Source organism: Takifugu flavidus, chromosome 19 (assembly GCF_003711565.1).
Source record: "Takifugu flavidus isolate HTHZ2018 chromosome 19, ASM371156v2, whole genome shotgun sequence".
NCBI lineage: Eukaryota > Metazoa > Chordata > Actinopteri > Tetraodontiformes > Tetraodontidae > Takifugu > Takifugu flavidus.
The window spans coordinates 4,884,487-4,899,718 of record NC_079538.1 but is presented as its reverse complement, the minus strand read 5'-3'; the positions used below and the strand labels follow the sequence as shown (position 1 = coordinate 4,899,718).

Below are 15,232 nucleotides of genomic sequence, written 5' to 3'. Positions count from 1 at the left end.
AAGTCGACAAACTGTGCCAGTGGAGGGTGTGAGTCACAACCTTGGGTTGAGATGCATAAACACGGGCTGTACACAGGGAAATATATTCATGATCCCCAGTAGAGGGGGGGAAGAAGGGGGCGATGACTGGACCAAGCAGGCCCATTCGTTCAGGTAGACCATGTCCCGAGTCGTCCCAGAAATGTGGATGTTACACAGGTCTGCTGCAGATCTGACATCTCCGAAAAGCAAACAAGCTATCAATCACGTTATTATGTGCAGCCGGACAATCGACAAAGAACAGAGGGGAGAAAGACGCGGAGACCTGGTAACACTCCGTGCTGCAGTCCGACCACAGCGATGGGCGGCATGCGCACAGCACACGGATGCGTGCGCAGAGGTCAGATTTCGTCACTTTTTTGCACGGTGACAGCTGGATAAAAGCGAGTCAGAGGCAGAGGAATAAATGAATAAACAAATGTGTAAATGAAGAATCAAATGGACATGTGAATGCATAATTGTGAAAGGCCTTCTGTGCATTGATCCTCCGCAACACACACTGCTGTGTGTGTGCGCGTGTGTGTCTGTGAGTGCACCGACAAGAGGCCAATAGGGAAATCAGTGGAGACGCTTTAAATGGCCTAATGCAGTCAAATTGTTTTCAGATTTCACATTGATGGACAGTTTCCTTTCAACCATTTAACTGCCTTCACGCACACACTCATGCACATCTCAGCAGGATCGGTCAGTTGCCCCGAGTCTGGACATCGTTACGACGCTCTCGGCTCGACCCCTGCCCCCTGACCTATGATCCAGAAGTGCCGGTGCAGCGTGAGCCGCCGAAGTGGGTAGTATGGGCGGACAGGAAGTCATGGTTGGAAGAAAAGGGTCGGGGAAGGTGGAGGCTGATTGATATATGCCCAAATAAACGAATATAGATCAAAGGCTCAGATAAGCCTTGGAGAAGCGCTCCTAGCTTTCATATTCCTCTCGGGGCGAAGCAGAAGCAGAAGTCCTGAGGTGTGAGCAACGTCTGGAACACCAGTGGCATCTGGTTTCTGCCCAGTCTTATGCTTTACACCTGGAGGGGAGCAGATGAGACGGAAGACTAATGGGATGGGAAAAGAGGGGCAGAGGCGCGATAAGCCGAGCTGTCCATCTCAAAGGAAGCTGTGCTTCTTATCCTCCGTCACATCTTATCTAACATGGAGCTAATCTGCAATTACGCAAAAACCCTTGGATACTCACTCGAGGACTAGTCAGTGAACCCAGGTTAGGATAGGCCTTCCAGATGTTTTAGGAAATAAAATAATTAAAATGCCTGCAGCTTTGACTCAATGTGTGGACATTTTACTGGTGGTGGTGGTGGGGGGTGGGGGGGGGGGGGGTTGGAAGTTTTCTTGTCTTTTTTCCAGGGAGACCAACCCCAAACAAACCTGCTTGCAGTTTAATATCCTGCCTGGCTCTCAGAGTCCCAGATGAGCAGAAGGGTCAAAGGACAAGTCCTGACAAGTACCACTGTTTCAGGGGGACAGAGGCTGCAGAGCAGGAGGTAGAGGACAGGGTGGTGAGGGCACTTAGATTGGGGTAAATGGGATCAGATGTGACCACAGATGACACTTCCACATGAGTTCGGCAGATATTTTTATCAGTGTAATTTATCTAAGAGCTGTCAACAACAAAGACTGACCGTGATAACAGACTGGTACATTTGGAACGTTAAGGTTATGATGGGCATGTGGAAGCTGAAAGACTTCTCTCCAGAGGGGGGTTTTCACGACTTTCAGCAGCTTTCTTTCCCTTACACGGTGTTTTGCACTTAACACGTGTCATATTATGCGGCTTCCGTCACTCATTTACTTAAAGAATCGGATAACTCCAGAAATCAGATAATGATGGCGTAAACGTTTACTCTTTATCTCATTCATATATTCCTGCAGCTGATGTCGGGCACTTGTGCTCTTGTAAACCAGCCATCTGTTGTCTCCTGATGTATTTTCAGTGACATAAACCCATGGCCTAGCTGGGGTTTCTGCTCGCTGCTGTTTCTAAGTAAACATGTAACGGTCTGTCCTGTGCAACAGTTCTGTGAACATCAGTCATCTGTCACAGCGGATACATGTGCGTTTGATTTCACTGGAACTACACTGGTGCATCGAAGGCAAATGAATCAGGAGCTACAGTTAATTGATTGGCCATTAATGATTAATACTGGAATGTTTGAAACAAAATGAAATTAAAATGATCATTCCTTTTTTGGGCTTTGTGGATTTCGTTGTCTTAAAATACTCCGGGGAAAAAGCGTCCGTCATTAGATATGGAAATCCTTTTTAAGTGGATTGATTTAGAGTTTTTTATGCCGTTGGCATCCGATTCTAACAAAGCCGTCTCACAGGCTGCAGATGTGATATCCTCAGTCACAGCATGGGGCGGCTTCGGTCGGATTTTCTCGGTTGTCGTGGAATAACGCTTCATAGAATCATCCAAAACAGAGGAAATCCATTTCATTACTCCACTATTGTGAGTTTTTAGAGCTGTCTGCGAGAAACTGCTGCCAAACAAGTAAAACAAGTTCAACTTACTGCTGTTTTGTGGCTGAACTGAAACAATTAGTCTACGAGAGGAACTCATTCGTCTTTATTAGTTCATTAGAGCTTCATTATAGTAATCATTGGAATTATTAGTCACGTGATGATAGCCTTTGACTCAGACCGGATGAGTTTCAAGTTGAAAGCAACCAGCCGACATTTATGTTCCGCATGCTGCTTTGTGTGACCGCGCCGCTCATAATTAGCATTTAGTCACTATTTAACGAAGGACTTTTTCGAACCGAATGCCTTTCTGGATCACAGGTGTTTTACTGTTGAGCCATTAACAGGGTCAGCCAACAGCAGAACGCTCTGCTGGAGAAAATGTGTTTTTGTAAGGCGACCCGACGTTTAATTTTTATTCTTCCTGTTCTCGGCTCCTTCCGCTAATTTTAGAACGAGACTCCAGGCAACACACGTCTTCATCAAGAGGGGTTTTCCAAGAACAATAACGGGCCGCATGACCCAGGAAGCATCCCTGAACATCTGTGCGCGGTGAAGTGGACGACACAGTAAAATCGGGTGAGGCTTTAAAGACTTTCCTACATTTTACGGCTAGGTGAGAGAGAGAGGGAGGAAGAGGGAGAGAGAGAAAGAGAGAGAGATAGCTAAAGGTAATGAGGAGGTGAGCAGCTTGGGTGTCAATTAGATGACAACACCTCCCTGATCCCTATCACAGCTTTCCAAGAGGATAAACAAACAAACAAGACAAACAATACAGAAGTAATTAAGATTCCTGATGAGGTGTAACATGGCCCCCCTTCCAGAATCGTGAGAATATTTGCACAATCCGGCTCCTGAGTGCAGTGCAGGTAGGTAATCAAACATTGCTCAGTCTCCAGCTACAACTGGGAGATGCCATCTTTGCTTTTGAGTTAATGTGTGATTAGGGCTGACATCTGTGTAACCCCTTCACTCTGTCACCTCTAGCAGGCAAGAGGTGGCAGCCACAGGCCTGACCCATCCATCCGCAGGGGCCACCCACCGTTGCAAACCGCCATCAAGAAGACATGAGAAGCTTTTTCTATAATACCAGGTGATGGAATCATCTTGCGGGTGAAGAGCAACAGCTACAGAGAACAGAAGGTTTAGCATTTACTCATCATGTTATCAAAAGACAAGGCTCCACACTGGATATGAGTCACCTAACGGATGCCGCTCTGTTTCTCATCACGCCCCTTTAAATGACTCTGTTGCCCTCAGGTTAGTTATTCGGTGGGAATTTAAAAAATGCAAGGTACCACAATCTTTAAAAGTAACTATTAAAACACAATGATTTGGCATGAACCTGATGAATGAGGAGGTGTTTGAAAACTGGTTCTCAAAAGGTAGAGCCGAAGGGAGGTGCACAAGGCCTCTTTCTGCCAAGCTGCATGACGTACATTTGGAGTAAAGGGGATGTGGTTCAGTGTTCTGTTTCCTTATCTCTGGTTCAAGCACCACACTTGCTTCCCAATAAAATATGTGCCTCATGCTTTCTCTATGACTCTTAATCTCCAAACAGGAAATGGTGTCACACAACGCCAAGCAGAGTACCAATTACAACTCTTACCACAACCACTGACCAGCCTGAACCTCCTCGTTGAGCACCCTGATCACACAAGCTGGTGCCGAACAAGTTCGATCCACTTGGCAACAAATTTCCATAAAGTAGTTATTTGTCGTTTTGTCGTTGGACTGGTGGTGCCTGCAGAAGAAGAACGGGGAAGCTCATCGGCAAAGGCTGTCATAAAGACAGTCAGTGCTGAGAGACAGACGTAGATCCTGGCTGACAGACACACTGACAGCTTTCTGCTGTGCCACATTCTTCCTGTGTCGAGTCATGGTGTGTCACAGATCAGACACCACTTTCTCAAGAGACTCTCAGTGACTGGGTAAACTGGAGTGTCACACAACCTCCCTCCAATCCCGAGCCAAGCTATCCAAACAGCACAGGCGAGCAGGGGGAGGAAATTGAACCCCCCCCCCCAAAGACAGGCCCCCAAATCCCCATCAACAGGAGCTTAGAGAGCCTGCAGTCCATCAAGTTTCATCTAACACGGTGGTCCGGCCAATCAGGTTCCTCCTTCGGCACACAATGTGTCAGTCTGCATAAGCACACCCGTAAACCTGTCAGGATGCACAAGGGGAAAAATAAGAGAGCCACGGACACACTCAAGGTCACACATGCGATCGTACGCACAAGCATAAATACAAGCGCAATCAAGAAAATACAAATGAAAACACACACACACACACACACTGAGGTCTACCCCTCCTCTTAGCACCCACTTAAGCATCAACAATCAACAATCTGAGGCATTGTGGAGCCTGTGATCCTGTGACCTTTGACCTCTGGAGTTTACCCCAGAGCGGCCAGCACTGAGAGGTGAACCAGGCGGCTCAATGAAAGGCAGTGAAGTTCCCATGAGAATGAGGACAGGGGAGGAGGGGGCTGAAGAGATCCAAAACCCTGACGGTGATAGCAATGAAGGGGTTGAAGCAGACTTGCAATCTTCTGGCTGTATGTGTAAGTAAGGTTCTAACAAATATGGGGGGTCAGTTAAAGTCCCCCTTACCTCAGAGCTGACTTGGCTCAGGTTGCCACGTACCAGGCCTAACTCCTCCTTCAATACTGTTGATAGTCTAAAACACAACAGCTGCTCCCCACAACACCACAGCATCTCTCCAGAGCACTGTCCCAGCTGCAACACCTCTTGCTGGGCATCCTGGTCAGCGGCTCCAGACCCTCCCCAGAGGCCAGGGGTCTCACATTTAAAAGGCTAAAATACCCTTTCAGTACGTGGAGACGGACCATATGCCGAGTTCCGGCTGTCTTCAGGAGAAAATGGTCAGAATCAAAAGTTTATCGAAAGTTTATGTTTGTCCACAGCTACCGATAAGACCATCACCTTTTATGTACTTCCCAGAATCAAAAGCATTTTTATTAATCATAAACTTCCCCTGGATTGACCTGGAATGTTGTCCAGTCAAGAAAAACAGAATAGCATTAATCTTTATTTTCTATGATCTGGCCTGCATAAAGTCCCGCTGCATGACCTCTGACACTACATTCATAAGAAAAGATATCTGCAAGTACAGATGAGTCACTCGGAGTGGGTATGTTCTTAATTTTAGAGGATCTATTGTTCGTGGCTGCAGCAGCATTACTCACACAGTGACAGTGACTTAAAAGATAAACCTAAAGCAAATTCTTTGATTCCAACACCACCCACGCAAGAGAGAGTGCACGCGAATCGAGGAGTCTCCTAAGAGTCAGGAGTGGAACACCAGTCGTCAACATTCTGATGGTGTGTTGTACAATCAAAGAGCAGACACACGTACTAACAGTAGTATATCCTGTGAGGCGGTGCTCCAGCGACCTCTAAACAATGTATTCTTTAGATAAGGATCAGATCGGCCTGTGCATGTGTGTGTGTGTGTGCATGTGATGCTGGCTATAATCGCCAGTATTCATGCTGCACCAGGCTCCCAGCGTTTCTACAGCTGTCACCTCTTGTACTCACTGACCTCCAACAACAGATCCTGAGGCCATCAGTCCTTATGGCAGCCACTCAAACACTCCACTGTGTGAGCGGGGCTGCGAAGTCACAACCGGGACAGGCTCCCCAGTTAACTGAAGGGACACGCGTGCTGCATGCAAACATTTCACAGACACAGCAGCGATGCAGGGAAGGTTTTATGAGTGGCCATTCCAGCCGATAGACGATTCAATTCTTCTGGTAACCAGGGAGCAACACCTTCATGGCAATTCCTTAAAAACAAGGCAAACAAGGGCATAGAATATCCCGGGTCCATTAACAGCAAGCAAAAACACTAACTGACTATAGAGTGACAACGGGAAAAAGGCCTTCCTGCACAATTTTGAAAACAAGTAGACACAAAAGTCCACTCACTGAAGATTCCATATTCATTAATTGGTTATGGTATTTGTTCATGATTGGGAATCAATGGTTTTGCCTATTTAGAACACATAGCACAAGCACTGGCTTCTTTCAGTCTTGCCTCCAGCGGGATAAATACTCACTTCCTTTCCACAAACTCACAAGCTTCCAATCGTGCCATAATGGCTACTGGGAGTCTCAAGTATTCTGGACGGGATGGGGGGGGGGGGGGGCTCAGACAACCTTTTCTCTGTTGACCCTCATCATCACATGAACGTCACGAGCACGCATCTTTCCCCCCAGAATGCGACACAAGCAGACACAGTGTAAAATCATCAACACTGGCATTCATATTTTCCTGCTCCCGAATCCACAAATGTTGACGATTGGAATCATGCGGGGACGGACAATGCTCAAGTCAAAAGCCGCAAAGTTCAAATGACAGGGGGCTTTTTACACGTCTGGTGGTTCCTGCAAGTGGAGTGAAAAGAAAAAAAACATCTCAGGAAGGGGCAATCAACACTGGCACAGATGTTCCTCTGTTCCCTCTCTCCTCTTCCCTTCTAGGTCTCTCTCCCAACACGTCTCTCTGTACGTGATGGATGTGCAATTCACAAATGTGAGGATATGAAGTCTGGGGAATCCCCTTTCCCAGAGGTCTTTATGCGACTTTGGCGGGAGACAGGACCTCAGTTATGTAAACAAAATGGCCCGCACTTCCTGCTTGGTCAGAGAGTGGAGCGGGAGCGAGCGATGCGTTTCTCCGATCCTGAGACAAAACACGGATCATGGAGGAGGACGCAGGAAGAGCAGGAACGGGAGGGGGGGTGATGGCAGAGGAAGAGCCCTTTCCCTCTCAGCTGCGCCTCCACTTCCTGTGTGGGGAGGAAGTCCCTGGTTGGGCGCACGGTGATCTCATCCTTGGGAGTGAGAGGCTTCCGCCCTGTCGAACTGCGGCGCTTTGAACCGGCAGCCCGAGGAGGAAAATGAAGGAGCGAGGCAGGCGCACACACACGCCTGTCCTGATTATCACAGTGGAAAACGTACACACACCCACACAGCCGGTCCAACGGGAAACGTCGCTGCATGGAACAAACAAGCGCTTCCTGTGTGTACTAGAGCCCATTCACAGAGCAAGTCCAATCAAACTCCACTGTCCTGTCCACTGCATCATTATCAGCACCATTCAGCACGCATTACTGCTCATTTGCTAATAGCCACAAGGCCTTATTTATTCTTACAGTCACCCTTAACCCCAAACACCCACCGCAGATGACCCAAGTCTGTGAGTGCGGAAGTCCGTTTTTCCTTCAAAAGTTAGCCACTAATTGAAATACATTAGTCCTAAATTGCCTCTTTTTCCCTTTCACCCATCACGTTGACAGACGAGCCAATATTTAAGTTTGGCTCGCTAATTTGTTGTAGAAATACCAAGGCAACGAGGCAATGTGGCTCAAGGGGCTGTTGGTCTGTTGGTTTACAGTACCATTACATTGAGAGATGGCAGAAACAGAACGGCCATTATGTTCCCAGTTCACAGGGCGGTCAACTTCGGACTCCATAGGATCTGATGATGGTCGCATACTGGGGCCAGACATCTACTGGTTTTAACTTCTAAATGCACCATTTGGCGTTTCTTAATGACCAAAGTCAGGGAGGGTAAAGTGGCTAGCTCCACCAGCTCCAACTCCAGCTCTGACCACAATCTAAATTAAATTCCATATAAAATAAAGCAGTTTAAATCTGAAATCCAAACAAATCTCAATGGATTATTTAGCAAGATGAGGTTGGACATCAACATCCTTTTAGTTACTCGATTTGTACCAGTTTCAATCTGAACTAGTGATGTTAGCGCTTTGAAGCCCCGACTCCTCTTTAAATATGCTTTGTTATCGACCAGTAGTGTCAAATAAATCCTTCTTGACCTTCTCAGCCCCAACCGCTTGGCTCACAACATTTTCTGTCCCCCTCCAAACTGACTTGGCGGGCCATTACGTAAAACCACCATGAATCTGACATGGAATTAAAAATTTAATGCCACCAAAGCCTATTGTATTCAGTAGCAATGAATGAACAACGTTCGGTATCCATTAAGCAAATCCTAGCGCAAACTTTAGCACAACCACCAGCATTTCCAAACGACTGAGTCACTTTTCAAACAATGATACCTGTGATAGCACTTCACTGTTTACCTCCCGGCCCCATTTTTTTCTGGCCTTCTGCTCTTCTTTTCCTTTTGTCTGGGTATGTTTGGACCAGGAAGCAGCCTTCTTATCTGAACACACAAACGCGGTGGACAGCGGGGCAGCCTGTGGAAGCTCAACTCTGGGTAAACTTTGCCTTAACTTTGAAGCTGGCCGTGTCAGTGCTTGTCCTCGGGGCTGCCCCAAGCACTCAGCACCAGTGGCTCTCCAAAGGGGAGGTCAACGGGACAGGTAAACAGGAAGCACCAGCACAGTGAGTGACAGCCTGTTTAGACACGAAGAGATGGATACTTGCGAATGCCGACTCATTGACAAATCACCACTCACTGACCGGATTTGGAATATAGATCCTGCAGGCCATGAGGAGGGCTTGGTCCTCCACCAGCTGCTCATTTTTTTTTTAAGAGGGGCAAGCACTGAATTTTTTATTGTGCTGTGGAGGTCAGAAGCATGCACGCAAATCTGGCTAAAGCTAACATGTTTATGCATCATCGAAACTTGTTTCCCGGGGGAACTCTTTGTTTGCTGCGAACCGCTGGTTGATTTTCTGTCCCAGCGGAAGAGGAAGTGACTCTCTTTTTTTCCCACAAATTGGAGTCAAATATACTAACTAAGGTCACAGTCCAGGCCTGGTGTCTTTAGCCATCTCTGTAAGCATGATCCTCACACACACATACGGCCAAACAGGCCAGAGCCTGGGTGGCAGCCCCAAGCCTGTGTGGCTGCAGGAGGGCTCGCGTTAATCACGTTGATTATTGCGATTACAAACCATCCCCCTACTACTAACTGACCTGGATCTGACGAAAGTCCTGGCTGCCTCAGGCAATCCGTCTTCCTGTTCTGCTTTATCCCTCCCAAACACAATTGGTCCCTAAAGTAACTTGGACTGTTTTATCCCATTTCCAAGTAAGTTGTTTACTAGAAACACACACACACTAATTTTCTGTCTACATTTCCCTTTTAACCCGCTTCCACTTCTTCATGTAAAGTCTGCCCTGCTGCTTTGTGGCCGGCAGGCATGCAGATGTTTTTAACCTGCTCCTTATCCATGTTTATCAGATCCCCGTGGTGTTCCAAAATCTAAAATATAAGCATGAAGCAGATAACAAAGCCTTTGATTTGTGTCTGATTTCCCTGATCCCCCATGTTAAACTTAGCTGTGTGATTACTGAGTGTGATTAGAGGTCTCTGTAAATCATATGGGACCCCCACACCAGGGAAAGCTTATCACAGCAATAGCACAAAGAGCTGCATGCTAGCTTAGCTCACCTGGAACTCACAGGAAGTAACGCCGGAAAAGACAGTGTTGAAAACGCGTTTCCTTCCTGACAACACTCCTGGTTTGTACCCGTCTGCGCAGAATAGCAGCTTACTCCTGAGGCATTATTATTCATGAAGGACCTGTCCCATGTAGCTCAGCACAGACAAAGATGGGTGTTTGGAAACTAAAGCGTGCGACATCCGCAGCGATGCAACTCCAGAGACCTGCAGATTTATTCCAATTAGCCATCTTTTCCAGGCGGATTGGTTCCTCTCTCAGCCAACAAGCAAACTGCTGCTCCTGAGTGTGTACAGTTCAGTTCAGTATAAGGTGGTTATGCAGAGAACAGGAGTGGAGTATAACCTGGGTGGAGCTGTTTTGAGCTGGTAACTAAATGAATGACTTGAAGGTAGGAACACATTTGAGGATTAAGCTGTGTTTTCCCAGTAAGGGGGCGCTGAACATGCACGGTTTATGTCTTGTTTCTTTACACTGCAGTCGTCTTCACCTGGGAACATCTCCAACACCCGTCACTGCAGTGCGGATATCTTTCAATCGAAGCCGATCCTCGTTATCGGGCCGTCCGGCCACTTGCGATTGGTCCGCAAAACAAAACCTAGACACAATTGACTTTATTTATATGCGCGTCCATGCCTCAGATGCATATCTGATCCATGCCTTACTGTGCCAGTACTTCCTCTGTGATATCATACAAGTTGGGTGGACTTTCTGGGAAAATGAGGTTGGTTTCCCCTCAGAGGTATATGATTTATGCCAAAGCCTAGCTGCAACCAGGCCTGCAGCTATTGTTTTTCTCCGCAGGCTTTTTCTGCAGACCAGCGCAACTGTTCTGACAATTTGTAGGAGCCAGTCCTCAGAGGTTACTTTAAGTTCAAAAGCCTGATTTTACAATAACTTAACCTCTCATTTACATTTGAATTTCAGGCGGCCTTAAATGCCCCCGGAGGGGCTCCTTCACGCTCCAGCGCAGTCAGAATTAACTGCTTTATTTCAAGTTACCTAATTTTGCAGCTTTGCTTTAGCAAATCTTCTGACTAAATGAACTCTCCTGTATTAGGCGCTTCACTAATGATGGCTCATTTAGTGTACGCAGGGAATGACACGCGCATCTGTAATGTCTGGCTTTATACAATGTGCACGTGCAAGAGCCATCAACTGTATCCGATTACTGCGTGCAGGAACGAGCCCGTTGCCGTCAAACCATCAGACCTGGTCTCCATCCAAGTCATTTCTGTAGCAGTTGAGGAACGCTCGCTCCCTTTTCAAAGCCAACTGTTGCGTTTCCGCAGAAACTGCTGCGCGGCTCAGCTGGTTCCCGCCCAGGTGCACGTCTGCCACCCCTCGTTTCCTGCATCATGAATGATTCTCCGCATGAGGCAAAGAGTAAATGAAAGCTTGGTGATCAAATACGCTATGCGTGCTCTGATTGGGGAGGGGGGGGGTTGGGAATCAGAGGAGGAAGAGAGAGGAAGGCGGCAGAGAAGAAGAAATCCCCCAGAGGAAGTGCTGGCGTGACCTCACACAAGAGGAATGTAAGATGCAGCTTAATTGATTAGAAGACCACATGATGGAAGTCTTAGGAGTAGCAACTGGGAGGGGTAGTGGACTTTTTTTTTTTAAATAAAGGGGGGCTTGTTGACCTTGCAGAGTGCACAAAGGTCAGAAGCCTGTAGGCTACTGCTGCCTGTCAGGAATTCATCCACAAAAGACCTCCATTCTAACAGATTCACATCAATTGGCAGCTAAGCATGATCAATGATGACAGGAGAGGGGATCTGCTTGGCCAATGGGGTCCTGCAGGAGCACTTTGTCCCCGTGCGACTATGGTTTCCCAGCTTCCCCTTGTTCTCATCTCCAACTGTGTTCTTTTTTCCTACAAAAAAAACCCCAACAATTTTGAAGCAACGGCGCTGTCGCAGACAGCCTGGACAGATGGAGCAGAACGCTCTGTCTGGCCGATTACCGTGTTGGTGGTCTGACTGACACCGATGCCCGCTGCTGCTCCCCCAGCGACTGTCCTTGGTGGCCCGTCAACATGCATATGCATACACGCACGCTTGGATGTAGGTCAACCGCGCGGCATGCATGAGTTATTTATGTCTCCAGATTTCAGTTCGCCTGACCTCAAAAAACATCGAATCGCTCCTCCAAAACAAAAGCGTCTAAATATAATATACTTTGCATAAGTTGTCGTACAAAAGATGCGTTTGATGCTGCGGAGAGACGTTGTCTCCCGCTCGGAATCGTAGGTTCCCTCGGTGCCACTTGGTGTGGCAGGCAGTCTCAGCTTCTGGAACCTCCTTGAGGAAAAGCTCGGGGGAGAACGACGTGAAAGGGATAAAAAAAAGGAGGCTGCCACATGCTTGTCAATACACCCATCAAAGACAATTCTCCAGAGACAGTCAGGGGGACGAAGGAGCATCACTATGACAACCCCCAGACCCCAAAATTCAGGACTTCAAACATGGGGAGGTGTTCCATTGACAGAGTGGAAGACCACCTCCTGCAGTCATTTACATCTCATTTCGGCTTTTTACAGGGAGGTGTTTAAACACACACACACACACACACACACACACACACACACACACACACACACACACACACAGTGATAAACACAAGCGCTGGTATGTGCTGCTGCACATGACAGGAAAGGTACATCACGTCTAACTTTATTTGAAACATTCCGCACAGCTCATTAACCATCGGGACAGGCCATGTTTTGGGAGCCATTTATCAAATGGTCTTCGGTTTTCGGTGCCTCACTTTAACCTTAAAAGATGTAAAGTGTTGGACCTGCCAGACAAAGACACGTGTTGTGACACATCTGAGGGCTAAAGTCGCGGGAGGAATGAGGCACGTAAACGTCCGGCACAGCAGGAAAGAATCACTCATCGCACAGACAAATGGATCGTTTGCCCGCAGATCTCGGCGGCCATGTTTCTGGACGACCGACTTCCTGTTTAGACCAGACTCCAGCAAATCACCAGCGATATCACTAAAACAGTGCCAACAGCAACTGCTTCCTGTCACCACAAATGCTCAGCTCAAATTTACAGCCTCGGTTTCCTCCTTCTCGCTTCGCAGGCTCGTTGTTACTGCGGCTGGATTGAATGGACCTCGCCGCTCTTCTCCTTTTGACCCCTTCCTAATTCTCGTAACTCATGCTAATCTGACTGCGGCGGACTGACAGGACGGAGCATGTTTGCAGGAAGTGAAACGTTCCTTTTTCTTTCTCCAAAGTGCACATTGATGATGTCAGGGGTGATATATCGACCAGGCGGCTGGGAACCCAGCCCTCAAGAAAGAAGGAAGACGGAGACTCACACACACACACACACGCACACACACACACACACATACACACACACACACACACACACACACACACACACACAGAAGGCCTCTCCTGTCTGAGGTGTTGAAATGCTTGTAGGTCTTGAAATGCCAGTTGAGATGCCGAGCTAGCTCCCCTTTCACACACTACAGAGCCAAGAGACAAGAGAGCTGACAAATGGAAGCGTTGAAACATATTAACCATCCTTTTGTGAGCAGACAAACATTTAATCTGGCTAATGACCCCTGAGGATCAAAACAAATGCAGGGAGATAAAGCCAGGCAGAGCAAGGAGGAGGGGAACACTAAAAAGAGCTCATTGACCTCCGGGAGGACTCTGCGGAGTTCAGCAGGGACAAGCACGTCGCTGGCTTCTTGGGCTATGTGCACATGCCCATATGCAGATTAAAGGACGAGCAAATGAGCTCAATGAAATCACAGTTTGTGCACGTGCAGCATGCTGTTTAGGAGGATGGAGTTCTTGCATGTGTTCTCATGAGTCAGTGTGGGTTGTAGAAGAATCTAAACAAAAGCTTCGGCTATCAGAGGCTTCATCGGTGTCCATCACAATAAACAAGTCACTTGGGCCGACACTATCTAGTGGTTCTCTTCCCCTCAGACCCACATAGGCTTTATCTCAGCTGCTAATGTTATGATAATACCAACTGCATTATGGCTTATCTGGACTTTTATCAAAACTCAGCAAACAACTGCGCCACTGGCTCAGGTGTGGCCAGTTAACTTGTCAAAGAAATGAAAATATCTGTGTCAGGTAAGGCAGGGTGCCCTGCTTTGGAGCAAATACCGAGCACAGGTTGGACATTTCTGAATACATTTGCTGTTGTGCCTGTTTGACTGGCCCCCACCTCAGCTTCCGTTTCCCTTATTCACAACTACACAACTTCAGCAAAGAGAGTTTTAAGAAGGGGGGGGAAAACGAAACAATTGGTCTGTAAAGCTGTCGAGGCAACACGGAATTTATGCACACCAGGCCATGGACAATAGAGCCGCAGTGGTGTTTCTCATTGTGTCGCAATGTTTAACTGACTCCAGGTCAGCTGGTGGAGTTCTTCCGTTTTCATAGTGAGGCCGGCCGCTCTGGCGGCCTCCCAGCGTTGCTGGTGCCCACGCCGTTAATCCATCACTCGCATTGATTTCCATTTGATCACCACGCCTCCTAATGTTCGCCTTCAAGGGGCCCGTCATCGATTCATGGTCACTCGATCCAAAATGGGTCATGTGATCCGTGCAACAACACTGATGCGCGATTATCTTTCATTTCCCCACCCCAAAGGGAGCTGCTGAAGGTTACCACTGAGCAACCCAATGAAGAAATAAACACAAATCCATAGAACAGGACTCAATAGAGTCGAGTACACACCCATGCTGCCTTCATGATAATCTGTCTTTTCAGATCTATACTTTTGCATTAGGACAAGAGCGCGCGTATATCTTCACATCTGAAATAATTCCCATGCAACGCGGATGCCTGGTTGCCGTCTGCGTGAAATCCGTTAACACATTCTTTACCTGCTGCTCTGACACGTTACAGCATTTCCCCCCCTCCCATCTGTGTGTCTGCCACTTCCTCCACTGCAAATGTTCAAAGGTGCTGCAGACGCAAACCCGTATCCTGGCTCACCTTGAGATAAAGCTGGATTCAAACAGGTGCTATTATAATAGACGTTGAAGCTATTGTACCGGAAACGTATGACAGGCTGCTATTCTTCACCCTCCCGTATTCCTGCAAATGTTCAATGAACATGCTCATTCATTCATGAGGTGACACCGATGCTGCCAATGGTGCGAGGGCCGTTTGACAGCTCGAGTTGCTATGTCAACCATCCCTTCAAGTACAACAAAGGGTCTACATAGTCAATGCATGAACGCCCCAAAGGGAAAGTTGAAGCATTTAGAGCACCCTCTATTGGTAAAGTTCTACATGGAATTCTTATATAT

The 15,232-nt window shown here is 47.5% G+C and overlaps 1 long non-coding RNA gene across 1 annotated transcript; it reads left to right on the top strand.

The window, feature by feature from the left end:
- Positions 1–2,585: 2,585 nt before the first annotated feature.
- Positions 2,586–3,803, top strand: LOC130516234 (uncharacterized). The gene is made up of 2 exons (XR_008947393.1): positions 2,586–3,089; positions 3,498–3,803. It is a non-coding gene; the product is annotated as an uncharacterized LOC130516234 (long non-coding RNA).
- Positions 3,804–15,232: the final 11,429 nt, after the last annotated feature.